The following is a 17930-nucleotide window of genomic DNA, read 5'->3' as shown; positions in this document are numbered from 1 at the left end:
TCTGATTACTTCGACCCTGCAGAAGTTACGGCTACAAGGTCTTTCAATTCGTTCATCGGGGCTTAACTCAACATGATCTGCGAATAGACAGTGACGACTAAGGTATGCACATCATCTCTCACTTCCCTGAGCTTTTCCGCTTGCAGGCCTTTCACTAGCCACCACCTCATCTCGTTGTATTGTAGGATTTGATTTGAACAACTGGTTACAGAGTTTTTGGATGCGTTCTGTGGATTGCTCTACTGATGTAAGCATCCTGACCCTTCCCTGTCTTCCCTTCAAAAGATCCTAAGGTTTTTGTTGGAACTTTGGAAACAGGATCATTGAAGCGAAGCACCCCACTTACGATTTCCAAAGCCCACAAGGAAGCTGTTACAATATTTTTTTGCTATAAGGCGTTTTCTAATTTGGAAACTCTGGTGTTTGATCCATGTGTCTGATGAGAACATATCTTTTTCTCCTAAAATGTTACAAGTTCAAATACGGATTACAGCAGAATATGTATACCTCCAGAGATTATTGAAGCCGAGCACCACACTTGAAATTTCCAAACCCCATAAGGAGCCGAGCACCCCACTTGAAATTTCCAAACCCCATAAGGAGCCGAGCACCCCACTTGAAATTTCCAAACCCCATAAGGAAGCTGTTGCAAATATTTTCTTGTTTTAAAGCTTTGTCTGATTTGGAAACTTTGGTGTTTGATCCATCTGTCTAATGGTTGAGAACATATCTTTCCTCTTTAAGTTCAAATACAGAGTAGGGCAGAGTATGTACACCTCCAGATTTTAGCAATCAAATAAGTCAAATATGTGGAGGGTCCCATTATCTTACAAATGTCTGGCTTGGCTATTGTTGCTATTGTTATTGTTAATGGAGCGGCAATCTACATCCACTTAGTTTCAACAAATATACTTCCAAATTCTCTAATAATTTAGTACTTCTTGAGTGCGATGTTGCAACAATTTCACTATCTCAGGTGAGAGACAAAAATATTTGCACTGTGTGGTCCTTAGATCTCACAAGTACAAATAGCACATCGACTATGCTGGGTAGAAACACACTTGATAGGTACAAACTTGAGAAAAGCATTTTGTAGTGGTATTGGAAATCTAAGCAATTTTACAGTCTTGGATATCATAAGTTCTTTGTTGAAAATGCTGACCCTTGCTTGACTTAGTTACTTAAGGAGCTTGAAAGAAAACTATTGGCTCTTTTGTTTATTATTTGGAATCTTTGTTAGATTTATTGGCACTCAACAGTGTCTAGGATCACTATGTGAAAGTGGCAATTACCTTGGATGACATGGTGAGGGTTGAGGAGCTTGGGTTAAATTTGACTCTCCCTTAGAGGCAGGGTTGAGGAGTTTGGGTTAAATTTGACCCTCCCTTAGAGGCACCATTTTGTGAATGTCTGATGACAATTTAGTGGAGGTTGGAGCGCTGCCAACAAGGAATTGACTTAGCCACTTAGCATTGTGCGTTGAAGGAATATAATTTCTTTGGAGTAATTGAAACTGCTAAAACTAAGAGTCTTTTATAAAAGATGATGAACCAAGGCTTTACATTTAAGGTCCATTGTGAATCCTCCAAGTCAGTTGCGTTAAAAGAATAATAAACCATCTTTGTGATAGTTGTCAACTTCGTCTTGAAAAGGCGAGTTATGGAACTATTTGATAAATCAGTTATAGACTAGCAGAAATCAGAAAATAGAACATATGCATCTGATTTGTTGATGTTGCAATCGTTGTCGTCATTGTTTTGTTGGATCAACAACATTTTGAAGAGCACCACTTACTAGGAGAGAAATTAGATGGAATGGGTGTACACCTAATTCGTCACAACAAGAATGTGTGAACCCAAATGGAAAGATTCAGTCAACTGTAACATTTCATGATCCTAACCTTAATTTAAATCGTCATGAATCCATAATCTCAACCTCAACTCAGGCAGAATTGTAAGAATCTCCCCGTACGCCATTGTGTAATGAAGAGTTAGACTCCAAGGGGGGAAAGAGCCCAAGGATGAATGTGAAGAAGCCAAAAAACTCCATACCAAAATGTGGGTATGGAATAGGAGTGATATGGCGTTGTTATGCCGAGTCTCGTTCCTGAAAATGGTGAGGAAAATTGTCATTTGATAAGTAAAGGAGGGCCCACTTTCGTCCCTTGCAGAATTTTGTCAATCCTACATAAGAGGATAATTAGTGCGATTCTATGGGGTCATCTCTTGAGTCCTAAACATGAATTAAAGCTAATAGGAAGGTCAAAATTGACTAGTTGACCACGTAGGAAGACATGAAATATGGGTATCGACAACTAGGATAAAATTGGGGATGGCTGGAAAACTGTAAGGAATCTAAGACTATAAGGCATCCAAGAGGCTAGAAAAGTAATAAGAATGGCCACAATACAAAATAAGACTACTGACGATTTTGAAAGAGGCCAAATGTTTGTGCATATGCTTGCTGTAGTTCCTATAGGGATAGATTAAAGGTTGGACAAAGTCCAATTGCTGGCAGTTTTTCTCCTGCAGGTAGGTCTCCAAGGATGGTTGCTTTTTCTCCAGCAGTAGGATTCTGAGATGGTTGCTAGCAGCAAGAAATACTATTGCTGTATTAAAATTGGCAACTAGGGCAAAATTCCACCTTGGGACAACTCATTTGATGGAGATGATGATTGCATTAGATTCCTCTTTTTGAGAGGACCAAGATTGATATAAATATCATCACATTCGGACAAGCAAATGTATGATTTTGAATTTATGCCCACTCACAAATTGTTCAGGTTGGCTTCGTCATCATGTAGATTCATGGAGCCCAATAGACATGACCCTTTCAACTTCATTGACTTGTATAAATACAAGTGTCCCTCCTCCTCATTTGGCACATTCATCACTAACTCATTCTCTTTCCTTCTCTTATTGGTTCGTACAACATTGGGCAGTGTCTCTCTCTCACACGTGTGGCAAGAAGGACGAGTTTTTTTTGGGTTGAATTGCAAAACCGAAATTTCAGAATTTTAGACAGTTTGACCAGTGTTGACCAAGGGCTTGTTGACTAGTTTTGACTACGATTTTTGGAGGAACATTTCTGTTTGACCAAGCTGCATTTACTGGCATATAAATCGAGATTTCCTGGGTTGTTTGACCTGTGTTGACTGCAGGGTTGATCACAGGTTGACTGAATTTGACCATTGCTTTTGTGACTGTTTTGGGCTGACTTTGACTACTGTTGGAGGCTGAGTTTGACTGTTGTTTTGACCAATGTTGACTTTCTGGTTAGGGTTGAAGTTTGACTATAGAAATACACATGGCTTCTTTGACTTTGAATTGGGCAAGTCAATTTGACTTTTGTACTCTCTCTCTCTGTTGAACTTTTGATATAATAATAAGAAGAATTGATCAAGGGGTTTTCCCCACATTGGGGTTTTTCCCTGGCATCTGCGAAATTTGGTGTCTTCTTGTCTTGGCTTGTCTTCTACATTTTGTTTCATGTTCTATCTGCTTTTATTGTTAATGTGATTATTGTGATTGCTATTGGAAATTCTTATTGGGCTACTAAGGAACATTGAAGTAAATTGTGCTAAGCATAGAACATACCATTGTTAACTAAAATTAACATGGAATTAGAGCCCAGGTGAAGACAAAGCCCAAGCAATAGTGAGAAAAGCAATCACTAAGGAAAGTTGTTGGACAAAGAATATTGGTCTAGATTCAATGAGGACTACATCATACTTCAAATCCAAGGACAAGCTCAAGGACAAATCCGACTATCGTGCATGGAAGATGACTTTGGATTTGATTTTGGAAGAGGATGATGCTATGGACTATGTAAAGGGAAGAGTGGTGGAGCCTCCTTCAAATGCACCTGCTGCTGCAAAAACAAAGTACAAGAAAGGTGAGGTCAAAGATAAGAAAATTATTGTAGATTCCATTCACAAGCCTTTGGTTGCCTATATTTATGATTTGGAAACATCTAAGGAGATGTATGACAAGCTGGTTGGGATGTTTAAAGTAAACAATGCAAATCAAGTCTTTCTCAAGAACAAACTGAAAGACATCAAGATGGATAGAGGAGAGTCCATTCAATCCTACTTCATGGGGATTACCGAAATCAAGGATGGTCTCCAATCTATTGGAGAAGTTGTTGGTGACAGGGAGCTCACTCTTATTGCACTTGGAGGTCTTACAAGAGCATGGAATGTGTTTAACACCACCATCCTCAACAATGATAGGATTCCAGGTTTTGATGAATTATTGGCTAGATGCACTCAAGAAGAAATAAGGATGATGGAGAGAGATAAGCCTTCAAATGGAAATGATCCTACCGCTTTCTCCGCTCATGCTAAAAGGAAGAAAAATGGTGGTCCAAGAAGACAAGGTCAAGGATTTAAGCTGAGATTCAAAGAAGTAAGAAAAGGAAGAGGCTTCAATTGCAACAAGTTTGGCCACTATGCTAGAAAGAGTCCTCACAAGAAGGATACTCCAAGGGATGATGAAAACAACAACCACAACAACTACAAAGGCAATGAAAATCAAAGAAACAACATGTTCAACAATAAAAGAAAGAGGAATGCTGCCGCTACTCGATATGGAAATGGTCGTCCTCCCAAAAGATCAAGAAATTTCAGGTATGAGGAAAGTAGTGTTGTAGAAAAACAAAATGAATTTTATCTTATTTCCTCTTTATTTATTGCCTCTCCTCCGGATACATTGGATCATTGGTTGATTGATAGTGGAGCCTCAAGGCACTTTACTGGGTACAAAGAGGTCCTCTCAAATTTGGTTGAAAATAAGACTAACTTGGAAATCATACTTGGAGATAATGCAACATATCTTGTGAAAGGAATAGGTACCATCACTCTTCGCTCAAATCAAGGGAAAGCCATTCATCTACAAGAAGTATTTGTATGCTTGATTTGAAGAACCTGTTATCTATTTCTGCGATGGAAGATAAAGACTTAATGGTAACATTTATTGATGGAAAGGTACATCTTTGGCAAAGAAACCCTAAAGACGCATTTACACTTAGATTTAGGGTTGGTGGTCTTTATTAAGTTGGAGGAAGTCCTTTGGGAGCCATGTCTTGCAATACTTCTTTTCAATCAGAATTATGGCATCAAAGATTTGCCCACCTTCATTTCAAAGCCTTACCTCGGATAAAGAAGATAGTCACAGGTATGCCTGATTTCAACATGATTCATGAAAGTGTTTGTCAGGGTTGTGAAGCTGGGAAACTTACAAGGGGACCATTCCCTTCAAGTGAAAGTCAAACTTATGATATTCTTCAATTGGTCCATGCTGACCTATTTGGTATGTTGGCCATAACATCATTAGGAGGATTTTTATATTATGCTATCTTTGTGGATGACTTCTCTCGCAAAACATGGATCTATTTCTTGAAGAAGAAAGATGAAGTGTTCAAATGGTTTCGTTCTTTCAAAGTCTTGGTGGAGAATCGAACAAGGAACAGGATCAAAATATTGAGGACCGATAATGGAACCGAATATGAATCAAATGAATTCATTGACTTTTGCAGAGAGTCTGGCATTAAGAGGGAGACAACCGTTGTATACACTCCTGAGCAAAATGGAGTTGCTGAAAGAAAGAATCGAACGATCATGGAAACCACTTGTGCCATGCTTCATGATCTAGGTATATTGAAGTTCTTATGGGGAGAAGCTACAAATACCGCTGTATATGTTCAAAATAGGTGCCCACATCAAGCATTGGATTTCAAGACACTCGAAGAAGTTTTCACTGGTAAGAAACTTAATGTTTCTCATTTTATAATATTTGGGTGTCCCGTATATTTTCATGTGCCTAAAGAAAAGAGAAACAAGTTGGGAGCATGTAGGAAGAAAGGAACTTTTGTGGGCTATAATGAAAACTCAAAGGCATATAGAATTTATGTACCTGGTCAATGAGATGTGGAAGTAAGCCATGATGTTACATTCGATGAAGGCACTGCTCTTGGGAAAGCCAGAGATCTCCCCATTCCAGGAAAAGAGAATGATGATGCTACAGGAAAGCATATGCCCGATGGATCCCACTGATCCACCTCCTAGTGATCCCTCTTCCTCAAGAAAAAGGACCTTTGTTGCTCAAAGACACTCTCAAAGATGTTGAAAGCATATTGCTCCAAGAGGAACATTTCGTGAAAGTGAGAATCCAAACAGGTATCAAGGGTACCTTGCTGATATGAGAACTATTGTTCAATCTGAGCCTTGTATGTTTGAAAAATCTGTGAAACGACGAGTATGGAAGGATGCGATGAATGAGGAGTACAAATCAACCCTGAAGAATGATGTATGGGATGTGGTTCTTAGACCCAAGGACAAGTCTGTGGTCACTTCTAAATGGCTTTACAAAATCAAACATGGAGCTGATGGGAGTGCTGAAAAATACAAGGCCAGATTCGTTGCTCGAGGCTTCTCTCAAAAGGAAGGGGTGGACTATAATGAGATATTTGCACCAGTTGCGTGATATACCACTATTTGTTCGATTATAGCTCTTACTGCCTCTCAAGGATGGAGCCTACACCAAATGGATGTTAAGATTGCTTTTTTGCATGGCTCGCTTAAGGAGGAAGTCTACTACAGATTAAAGATTTCCCTCTATGGGTTGAAGCAAGCCCCTAGGGCTTGGTATGAGAGGATTGATAGCTATCTTATGAAGCTGGGATTTACAAGGAGCAAAGCTGACCCTAACCTAAATTTCAAGGTTGAAAATGACACGCCTCTCATTTTTGTCCTTTATGTGGATGATCTCTTTCTAACAGGTGCAAACCCTCTCATTTATCAATGCAAGAGGGAGTTGGTTTCCGAATTCGATATGAAGGACCTAGGATTGATGCATTACCTCCTACTATGCATGGAGGTCTGGCAAAAGGTAGGTGAGACTTTCCTATCTCAAGGAAAATACATTGTGAAGCTACTCGAGAGATGTGGGATGGTGGATTGCAAGTCTATGTCTGTTCTGATGGAACTCAACTTCAAGACGCTGTGTGGAAGTGTTGTTGGGCCTGAATTGGCAAATCCTTCTAAATATAGAAAACTTGTGGGGGCCTTGATGTTCTTGGTAAATTCCTGTCTTGACTTATGCTTCGCTGTGAATACGTTGAGTCAATATATGGTTGAGCTTCATCACGTTCATTGGATTGCTGCTAAGAATTTCTTGAGATATCTCCGAGGCACAATCTATTATGGACTGAGATAAACTGCCTGGAATTTGAGGCTGCATGGGTATACGGATGCTGACTGGGCTGGCAATGTGGTGGATCGTAAGCGCACATCTAGTTGTTGCTTCTCATTAGGATTTGCTTCAGTTTCTTGGATGAGCAGGAAGCAGAAATCAATTGCACTAAGCACCACTGAGGCCAAATACATTGTAGCTAGTATGGCCTTATTAAGCTGTTTGTTTGAGGAAGCTCTTTAGTGAGCTATTTGAGCATGTTTTAGATACCACTGTGATCTTCTGCGACAACCAAAGTGGGAATCGCCTTTCAAAGAATACCGTATTCCACAACCGCTCTAAGCACATTGATATCAGGTACCACTTTATTCGTGATATGGTACAGTGGGGAGCAATAAGGCTCCAACACATCAGGACTGATGAGCAGGTCATAAATATCCTCATGAAGCCTTTGGGGAAGGTCAAATTCTTAACCTTTTGAGAGAGACTTGGAGTCGTGGAAAAACCCTCCCATGAGTGTCCTGCTTGAGTTGGACATTGAGCTCTGGAAGCTCTTAGGGGCTTGGGGTACTTCTTGGAGCTATGAGCGACCACAAGGTGAGTGGTTCACCTTCCCCTATGTGGTGTGTTGTGTACAGGGTGAGTGTTTCACCTTCCCCTATGATACCCCATGGTGACATGTGTGTAGGGTGAGTGGTTCACCTTCCCCTATGATTGACATATGGCATATAAGCAGGATGAGTGGTTCAACTTCTCCTATGTCATATAAGCAGGATGAGTGGTTCACCTTCTCCTGTTGATGCCCCAACATACATCCTACCCATGTAGTTCGGGACTCATGGGAAGTATCTCTCATCTGGCCATTGAGTTGGGAAATGTGGATAGCGACCATTGCACTACCGATGGATGCATCGTGTACTGTCGTACTCCCTATGTCTAGGATGCATGGTGTTCAACAACTTGATTTGGGATCATTTGAGGTTCTACCTTTGGACTGACTTTTGTTAGTGGAGAGTGGTAAGGTCTTGTGACTCACTCTCGATTGATTCTTCTTCATTATTACTTCACGGTTCAACAGAGCAGAGATGAGATGACATAGATGATACATGAAGACAGATGGATTGGTAGTGGAATTCTCCCTAGTTGAGAAGGAGTGTTAAAATTGGAAACTAGGGCTAAATTCGACATTGGGACAACTCATTTGATTTATATGATGATTGCATTAGATTCCTCTTTTCGAGAGGACCAAAATTGATATAAAGATCATCTCATTCGGACAAGTAGAAGTATGATTTTGAATTTATGCCCAGTGATGTACAAATTGTTCAGGTCGGCCTCATCATCATGTAGGCTCATAGAGCCCAATAGACATGACACTTCACCTTCTTCAACTTGTATAAATACAAGTGTCCCTCCTCCTCATTTGGCACATTCATCACTTGCTCATTCTCTCTCCTTCTCTTATTGGTTCGTACAACATTGGGCAGCTTCTCTTTCACATGTGTGGCAAGGACGAGTTTTTTCTCGGCTGAATTGCAGAACCAAAATTTCAGAATTTCAGACAGTTTGACCAGCTTTGACCAGTTTTGACTGTGGTTTTTGGAGGAACATTTCTGTTTGTCCAGGCCGCATTGACTGGCACATAAATCGAGATTTCCTGGTCTGTTTGACCTCTGTTGACCGCTGCTTGTGTGACTGTTTTTGGCTGACTTTGACTGCTGCTGGAGGCCGAGTTTGACTGCCTTTGACCGAGCTTCAAAGGAGGAGTTTGATTGCTGTTTTGACCAGTGTTGACTTTCTGGTTAGTGCTGAAGTTTGACTGTAGTTGACTGCATAAATTTACAACGCTGTTTTGATTTTGAATTGGGCAAGTCAATTTGACTTTTGTACTCTCTCTGTGTGCTGAACTTTTGATATAATAATAAGAAGAATTGATCAAAGGGTTTTTCCCACATTGGGGTTTTTTCTTGGCATGTGCCAAATGGTGTCCTCTTGTCTTGGATTTTCTTCTGCATTTTGTTTCATGTTCTATCTGCTTTTATTGTCAATGTGATTATTGTGATTGCTATTGGAAATTGTTATTGGGCTACTAAGGAACATTGAAGTAAATTGTGCTAAGCATAGAACATACCATTGTTAACTAAAATTAACATGTTCAAATCCTCTTATCTTGAGTTTCCCTGGCTTTGTTCCCTTAGGAGATATGGGAGATGACTTTATTTCGTTATCCTCTGAATGCTCATCTTTCATAGCGCTCCAAATCTAACATGGTGTGAAACATGGACACTTTCATGTATAATAAAAAAGATGCTCTTCAGAACATTAGCGCAAACAGTATTTTTTTATGGTTGTCCTGTTTAGGCTCTGGGCCTCTCCAAAAAATCTTGGAAGAAAGTTGAAAAAGTTCAGAAACTATTTCTTATAGAGTATCTGGGAGTTAAAAATATAAACCCATTACTCTGATGTTAGCAGAAACAAGTGTGTTACTTTTAGAAGGAGAAGCATTATGTCAATTTATGATATATATTATCAAAATACAGCATATGGATATGAATGCATTACTGAGGCAATCTAAGATTGCATCTCAAGATAAGGTAGCATTCAGTGATTACTATGTGAGCGGATGAAAAACCCTTCAGATCTTTGGTTAGTAATCCAACGCTTAGTTTCCCAAGTCACTCAGGAGCCATTGACCTGATGGATTCTGTGCTTCCACCACTTATCTTGAATAACGTGGCACCCTCGCAGAAATTCAGATGGTGGCCTAATCTCCTCGTGCAGCCTATTGAGATTTTTCATGATTTCAAACAGCTGCATTTGAAATCTTCCACTTCAAAAATCATGAAAGCATAAAAACAAGCTGCACTAACCAAAAGAAAATGAGTTAAATCTTCAAGCTATTTTTGATCAATTGAAAACAGAAACTAGATAAAAGAAAGCAAACTGAAATCGAAAGCAATAGAATCAAAATTCTACAACAAATTGTTCAAGCAAAACATCAAAAGTAAAATTATAAGCAATGGAAATTAACAATAACGAGAGCAAAACTAGGTTTGAGCAGAAACAGAGTCTTGAGAGGCAACCGTCCAATTTTGATAAGCAGAAAATAAGCTGCAAGCAAACAAAATTACTTTTGGAAAAATGAAGCTTGCTCTCTATTGCAGGGTATTCACAAGCAAACATACATCATAAGAAAACCAATGCTCATTCAGTTCCTGGAGAAAGGCTCATCTGTATAGAAGGCCAGTAGGTAAACATCTTGTTGAAAACAGTTACATCACTTGGATGAATCAGGACCACTTTCATGGCTGATTTCTCAATTTCTGATCACTGATCCTCATTACCTTGGTTCCTTAGATGGGGTTACTTGGATCCTCAGTCATGCACACAATGTTATGTTTTATGATCAGTAAATTTTCTTTTGAATTTCCCCTTTGAATCGTGCTTATGTTTACATCAAATCACAAGTGTTTTGCGAATTCTTCTGATTTATTACTACAGTGCAACTGTTGGTTTCTTTTCAATTTTTTGTCATCACTGAAACTTACTCTAGAAAATTTTGCTTTGACTCTGATACGGATAAGAATAACAGTGGTGGCAAGAATCCATTGCATTTATTGGTGCATTGTTTGCCAGTAGTATAGTTCAACATTGATTCCTGGCTACCCTTCTTTTTAGCCTCCCATCTCATGTGCAAGTACAGACTCAAATTGTTAAAGAAGGCATTCAATTCGTGAATTCTTGTGGGTTACTGTGATTTTGATTCCTGAAAAATCAGATTCTTCGAAAGCAATGGTCTTAACCTAGATGAGCACCACTGTGAGAGAGCAAGAAATCGAATTGAAAATCCTTGCTGACTAAATGACACTTTGACTTTTGATCATCAATACGCCAGCTTTAATGTGATGTTTCATTGTTAGCAGCAAAGTGTTTGTATTTGTATAATCTTCTAAACTGGCAGGCTTTCTAAAGATAATTTGAGACAGGTCACAAAGGATTGAAATTCCTTGCTGCGTTTTGAAGATCTACTCTAGAGATAATTGATGGTTGTTTTGATTTCCAGGAAAAGAATACGTGTCCCTAAAATCTCCAGAATATCCTATCAACAGAACAACAAACACTCAATGCGAAAGCCTAATTGCACACTCGCATGGTAAAAGGGTGTGGAGGTAGGGTTCCTTAGTAGATTTTTTTCTAGATCCCAATTTACTTCAAACAGGCAATTGGTTTTTTTAGTACAGCATTCTATATATCAACACATCCGAATAACTTAATTTAGTGAAAACGCATACCTGTTTCAAAAGTTAATAGCCTAACTTTTGACTCGCTATTCTTGATTATGGAAAGCAAGAAAATAGCCATGGTGGGGAAGGTTCCTTTTTCCAACAGCTCCTCCAAAATGTCCTCCCATAAGACTCCATACAATAGGTCATAAATAAACCAGTGATCAAGACAGGCGTTCAGGAATGTTTTAGAATCATAAGAGACAGGTACTTAGCTGGACATCAAAGACTAGCAAGTTGGCAAGGCTATGCTGAAATGAAAGCAAAAGGTAGATGACAAACATGAAACCAAGATTAAAGGAATCTTATTCTTGCAAAAATATAAAAAATTCTTATTCTAAGCAAGCAAAATGTTGAACGCGTAAACCTATTCTATAGACAGAAAATAATACCTATTTCTGTGTCATATGTTGAACATGAACAACGTATGTCATATGAAGTAATATTGGTAGTGTAACCATCCATACTGATGGTTCAGCCCTGAACATGGTTCTCGTGTCGAGTGGGCAAAAAAGTACTCTGCAAAATGGTATAAAACAAGGTACAATCCAGAAATAGCTCCCTTATGATGAAAATTTCAAGAAAATTTAAAACACAAAGGGCCCCGATAATGACCAGGAGTAATGTTTTTGGATTTTGGCCCAGTAACCATCACTGTTTTTGTAATGTTCCCAATTTTATGAATGAAAAAAATTAAAAATCACTAAGGAGTTTTGCCAATTTTTGGTAATATTAAATTAATAAAGGAAAATATTATTTTTGGTGGAGAAAGGTGGAAATTATTATTTTAATAGAGGATAGTGGCAAAATAATATTTTATTGAGGGGAGACAAATCATTATCTTGATGGAGAATGACGACAATAATATTTTATTGGAGAATTGAGACATTATTATTTTATTTAAAATGAAGAATCTAGAAGCTAGAGGGAGACTCCATGAATAATTATAACAGGAGGAATTCAATTGCAAATAATTTTATTCCTATCTATCTCTTGACATAGAAAATAGGTTAAGCAAGTTTCAAGAGTTTCATGCAAAAGTCAAAGCTAATTTCGGTGGATTTCGAGTGCCACCCTATTTAGCTCTTTGGGAGGATTATTTTAGATCTTCCATTGTGCTTATTATAGAAGATCTAATTATCATTGTTTGCAGGAGGCTCCAACATTGGGGTGTAATTTGGTTGCAGGATCATTCGATCACCAGGGCCGAGCTTATTTGTCTCACCAAGTGAAGATCGAACTGCCCAATCTGGAGGAGGAATTTATATTTGCAAATCCAGAATTTATCTTGGGCCAAGAAGGGGTTGAGTTCATTAAAATTGCAGGAGGGCTGAGTTAATAATGACGAGGGCTGAACTGAATTGCTGATTTAATGATGAGCCGAAATTATCTCCAAGGAGGGACGTGATGCAAAAAGGATTTAGGAGGCTGCATATCTATCTTGATGCCAAGGAAGAACACATTTAAATTCTGACAAGAAGAGGATCGAGCTCATTCAAGAGGGAAGAGGCCAAGTCATCTTGCACCAATACTTGAGCTCATTCAAGAGGGAAGAGGCCAAGTCATCTTGCACCAATACTTGAGCTCATTCAAGAGGGAGGAGGCCAAGTCATCTTGCACCAATACTTGAGATTCAACACGCCAAAAGACACATTTTAGAGGAGGATTGATTGCCTTGATTACCTGATCCTTCATTCTAGACTTAGAGACTCTTGGGCCGAACTGTCATTCATCATTCTGCTTCCAATTCTAAGTGCTATTTTCGTCATACAAGAAGGGACATATTAGTTTAAGGTGAGGAGGATGAATTATGAAGTTTCCACGCATTGTTTTTTAGAGGGCTGAGCAATATATTGCATAAGGGTTTATGGTACCAAGTGCTGGCAAAAAGGAGACAAAATTCTAAATTAGGGAGTCATTGATACGCTCACGTTCCAGATCTAGAAATTTCCTTGAGACCACATTCTTTGCATGCCTGTAGCAGCCTATTCAGGGGAGGCCGAGTTGGATTTAGAAGTACAACCAAATCAGTCAACTTAAGTTCTGTTCGTCGGTGCACTTTCTAGGTGTATACTTGACAGTGGCATTGTAAATTTGACATTTTTCTCTCAATTAAAGATATGATTTGCTTCATAATTTATGAATGTTATCTCTCAAGTTTGATACACATCCTATGTTGTCCATGGAAGCAAATTTTTAGAATTGCTTACAAACTGTTGTTTAGGATTGGATCATTATATTGCTTGTCATCTATCTCTATGCTTTCAGAATTGAAAAAGTGGAGGAATAAGTTCATAGGACTGTTTTTACCGGCAGAACCCAATGTGGCAAAACAAGTCCTAAAACCTTGTGAGAGCATTTTGAGGCATCAATCGACGTTTTTTGGGGTAAAACTTTGGCGCTTTGGCGCAACACTTTTTCATGCTATTCTACACATAGATTCCTTTCCAACGGTGCAAGAATCACATCAGGGAAAAGTTATGCCACTCAGAAGTTGACTTTCTTGTTTTCACCACTATAATTCGAGAGGGTGTCACGTCAACCTGCATTATTCATGGAAAAGGGGCTAGCCATGTGATTATGATGTAGAAGACTCTAGAAGAGTCTATATTGTAACTTTGGTCAAGAGTTGAGATAGTCAAACCTAACCACTAGTAGGCTATCATGTTGTGTTATAATTGAGCCACTAGGAGGAAAAGAGATTTCATTCTTTTGAGTGCATTTGTTCCATCACTGAGCAAAAAGAGCCAAGAGAGATAAGATGTAGAGCACATAGAGAGGATTTGTGCACTGTAGCAGCCCACGGGCCACAAGCCACACTTCATTGTACTTGCAGCCATATTTCCATTCAGAGAAAGAGAGCGGAGCGACTTGACCTTCTAGCTATGTTTTTCTCTCTAAAGGGTTTCCCAAAGCATATTTTGTGTCAAATGTGTGTGTGAGCTTTTATTTTGCCGTTCTCTATTTTTTGCATAATTTTTATTCACATGCATGTACTATTAACAATAGATCTACATATCCAAAAAATCTAATAAAAATGTAAGTGTAAAATTTCAGATTTAAAATATATTTTTATTAGATTTGTTGTGACGTGCAACGAAATATCCACGACGATTTACGGATCATATTGGTATCAGAGCAATTTCTTTCGAGAATATTGCGAAGATCAAGATCCGTTGAGCGAAAAGTCATAAAACCCTAATCATGGCCGACGAATCTGTGAATAACCCTCGTGATCCTGCAAAGGAGAGGTTTTCGTGGTTGGAACAACAAGTCATTGACATAAATCATCCTCATGGTGGCCATGAGTAATAAGCTTGGGATATTTGGAGAAGATGGGGGTTCAAATGTAGATGACAAATCAGAAGGGGGATCAAGAGATTGGAAAGAAATAGAGAACCAACTAAGAAAGAATTTGGAAAAAATCAACCCAGTTTGAGTGTTGTGAATCAATCACAACCCTTGTTTAAAATGGAAGCAAAAGTTGATATCAAGTTGTACCACGATGAGATCGACGCTTTGAAGTTAAATCATTGGTTGCAACAACTAGAAGTGTATTTCAATGTCCAACAAATTGAGGAAGAACAAAAGATTTCATTTGCGCGACTAAAATTAAAGGGCCATGCCCCGAGTTGGTGGGAGAGCCACACAGAGACCTTAAGGTTGGAAGGGGATCCTCCAATGAATAATTGGGAGGACTTCAAAACCCTCATTAAGTAATAGTTTTACCCTATTGGGTATATAGAGGACCAGTGGATTCGATGGCACTAATTCGACAAAAGTTGGGGCAAAATGTGCAGGAGTACACCACAAAGTTAAAAAATATTAGCATAATGCTGGGTATCTCCTCAAAGGACCCATATGTACTTAACTATTTGGGGGGCCTACACTGTCACCTATGGGAGCAAGTGATGTTGTTCAAGCCCAAATCAATGGACAAGGCTTGTGTACAGGGACATAACCTGGAGAACATAGGCTTGAAGAGGGTGCAATCAAGTGGATCGAAGCACAAGGAGCAATACGACGTTTCTAAGGAGGGGAAAAAGAAGCATAAAGCATGAAAATATAAAAAGATGGTATCCAGAACACATCAGTGCAAAGATCCCAACAACCATTGCAACCACTGCAACATAGACAACCATACAGAGGAGAAGTGTTGGAAGTTGCATCCAAAGCTAAATCCAAAGAACAAAAAGAAAGACAATAAGAAGAAGAATGTCATGGATACTGATTTGAGCAGACAAGTTGAAGAAACTTGGACGTGGATGAGAAGATTGTCTGTACATCAGTGCAAAAAGAGGTGAATTTGAGTAGCCTTTAGCAACAAGAAGAGAAAGAAATGACCAAACACTTCCATATTAAGATACAAGTCAAGAAGACAAAAATTGATGCTCTATTTGACTCAAGATTGCAAGTGAATCTCCTTGCAGCATAGTTGGTCAAGAAATTGGGGTTGGAAGTTCTTGATCATCCAAACCCATATCCATTGGGATGAGTAAATAAGGATGTAGAGCTGATGGTAACAAAACATTGCAAAATTAGATTTGCTATTAGTGTTGATTTTATTGATGAAACAGAACTAGATGTGGTTCCCCTAAATGTATGTGGAGTCATGTTTGGGAGTCCCTATGTGTACATGTGAGATGCAATATTAATGTGGAGAGCCAACTAGTATGAGCTCGTCAAGGATGGAAAATCGTTCATGATCAACACACAAAGGGAAGTCAAAAATTTTGCTGGTAAGTGTTAACCAAGTCAAGAAATTGATCAGTTCTAGCAAGATGTATGTTTTATTGTTTTTAAGAGAAAATTAGTTTATAGAAGAGCCAGTAAGAGGCAAGGCATCCTTGGAGGGGTGCACTAAGAAACATAAACAACAAATGGAAGAGTTGCTATAAGTATACAAGGATGTGTTCTGAGAGCCTAAAGGGTTATCACCTAAGAGGGAGATGGAGCACGAGATCCAAATATTGCCGGACTCCGCATTGCCAACAATTGGGTTGTATAGGCAGTCAGTTATAGAAGCATGTGAGGTGAAGAAACAATTGCAACAACTTTTGGAACATGGCATCATTCGATCGAGTAAATGATCATGTGGGTCATCCATCATCATTGTGCCAATGAAAGATGGGACTTGGCGAATGTGTATAGATTATAGGGCGTTGAACAATATCACGCTCAAGAACAGGTACCCTATGTCGAGGATAGATGATCTGCTGGATTAATTGTTGTAAGCAAAATACTTCGCCAAGCTGGACTTAAAGTCTAGATACGCCAGGTTCATGTCAAGAAACAAAGATACCTGGACAACCGCCTTCAATACCAGTCAAGGTTTGTATGAGGGTTTGTGATGCCATTTGGCCTATGTAATGCGCTGACTACATTTATGAGATTAATGAATGATGTATTGCACTATTTTATAGATTCATTTGTTATTGTCTATTTGGATGATATACTAGTATACAATGCTACCTAGGAAGATCACATCTCACATTTGACATAGGTGTCAGAGACATTAAAGAAGCACCAACTACTAGCAAACCTTAAGAAGTGTGAGTTTGCATAGCAATCTTTGCGATATGTGATAGGTGGAGGAGAGATGTAGATAGATCCTGCCAAGATGGAGGCCATCATGAAATGGATGGTGCCTACTAATGTTTTTGAGGTCAAGAGTTTCATTGGGGTAGCTCAGTACCAGTACCAGTACCTGAGGAAATTCATAGCCTCATTTTCAATAGTAGCAACACCGCTCCATGCCATAACAACAAGTGGCAAGATTTTCCAATGGGGAAAGCATCAACAAAGGGATTTCGAGGAGCTAAAGAAAAAGATCAATCAAGCACAAGTTATGGTATTACCAAACTTGCAGCGACTCTTCGAAGTGGAGACAGATGCGAGTGGGTATGCTATAGGAGCGGTTTTGATATAACGAGGATGAATCGTATGCTACCATTTTGAATTCTTTTATGGGGCAGTTTTTAACTACCCTACCTACAACAAGGAGCTCTATGCCCTGGTGCAAGCTGTGAAGAAGTGGAAGCACTATTTGATAGGAAAGAAGACAATAATCCACACAGATCACCAACCACGACAACACTTGTATGCCTAGAGTAAGTTACAACAAACCAGACATTCTAGACCTTGTGCTATGTACAACTGAGGGCCTTGACAGAGATAGGGCTTTAAATCTACGCCCTGCAATTGTGTCCAAGTTCCATAACACTCTTTCTGTTGCATACGAGCAACACTCATATGCCCCATACCATATATGGAACTGTGATGAAACAGGGTTACAGACAGGAAAGAATTGTGGTATGCGAGTATTTTCCAAGAGGGAGCATAAATGTGCCAAGATTTTCCCTAAGAGCAGGGGGTAGATCGCTATTCTTTGTTGTTTCAATATAATTGGTTCTTCAATCCCAGGATTATATCTATTCAAAGGTAAAACACAACTAAA

The 17930-nt window shown here is 39.1% G+C and overlaps 1 long non-coding RNA gene across 1 annotated transcript in view; it reads right to left on the bottom strand.

The window, feature by feature from the left end:
- Nucleotides 1-13271, bottom strand: part of LOC149140718 (uncharacterized) — a 43140-nt gene extending 29869 nt beyond the window's left edge. The window contains exons 1-2 of the long non-coding RNA XR_016265142.1: nt 11866-13271; nt 11483-11724 (exon numbers count right to left, since the gene is read on the bottom strand). This is a non-coding gene — a long non-coding RNA (uncharacterized LOC149140718). The remainder of the gene's footprint in view (nt 1-11482; nt 11725-11865) is intronic.
- Between the last annotated feature and the right edge of the window lie 4659 nt (nt 13272-17930).

This window comes from Pinus tabuliformis, chromosome X, assembly GCF_031772625.1.
Source record: "Pinus tabuliformis cultivar Carrire ecotype Pingquan chromosome X, CPIR1, whole genome shotgun sequence".
NCBI classification, from domain to species: domain Eukaryota; kingdom Viridiplantae; phylum Streptophyta; class Pinopsida; order Pinales; family Pinaceae; genus Pinus; species Pinus tabuliformis.
Note: the sequence above shows the minus strand (reverse complement) of the source record. Positions and strands in the feature narration are given on the sequence as shown.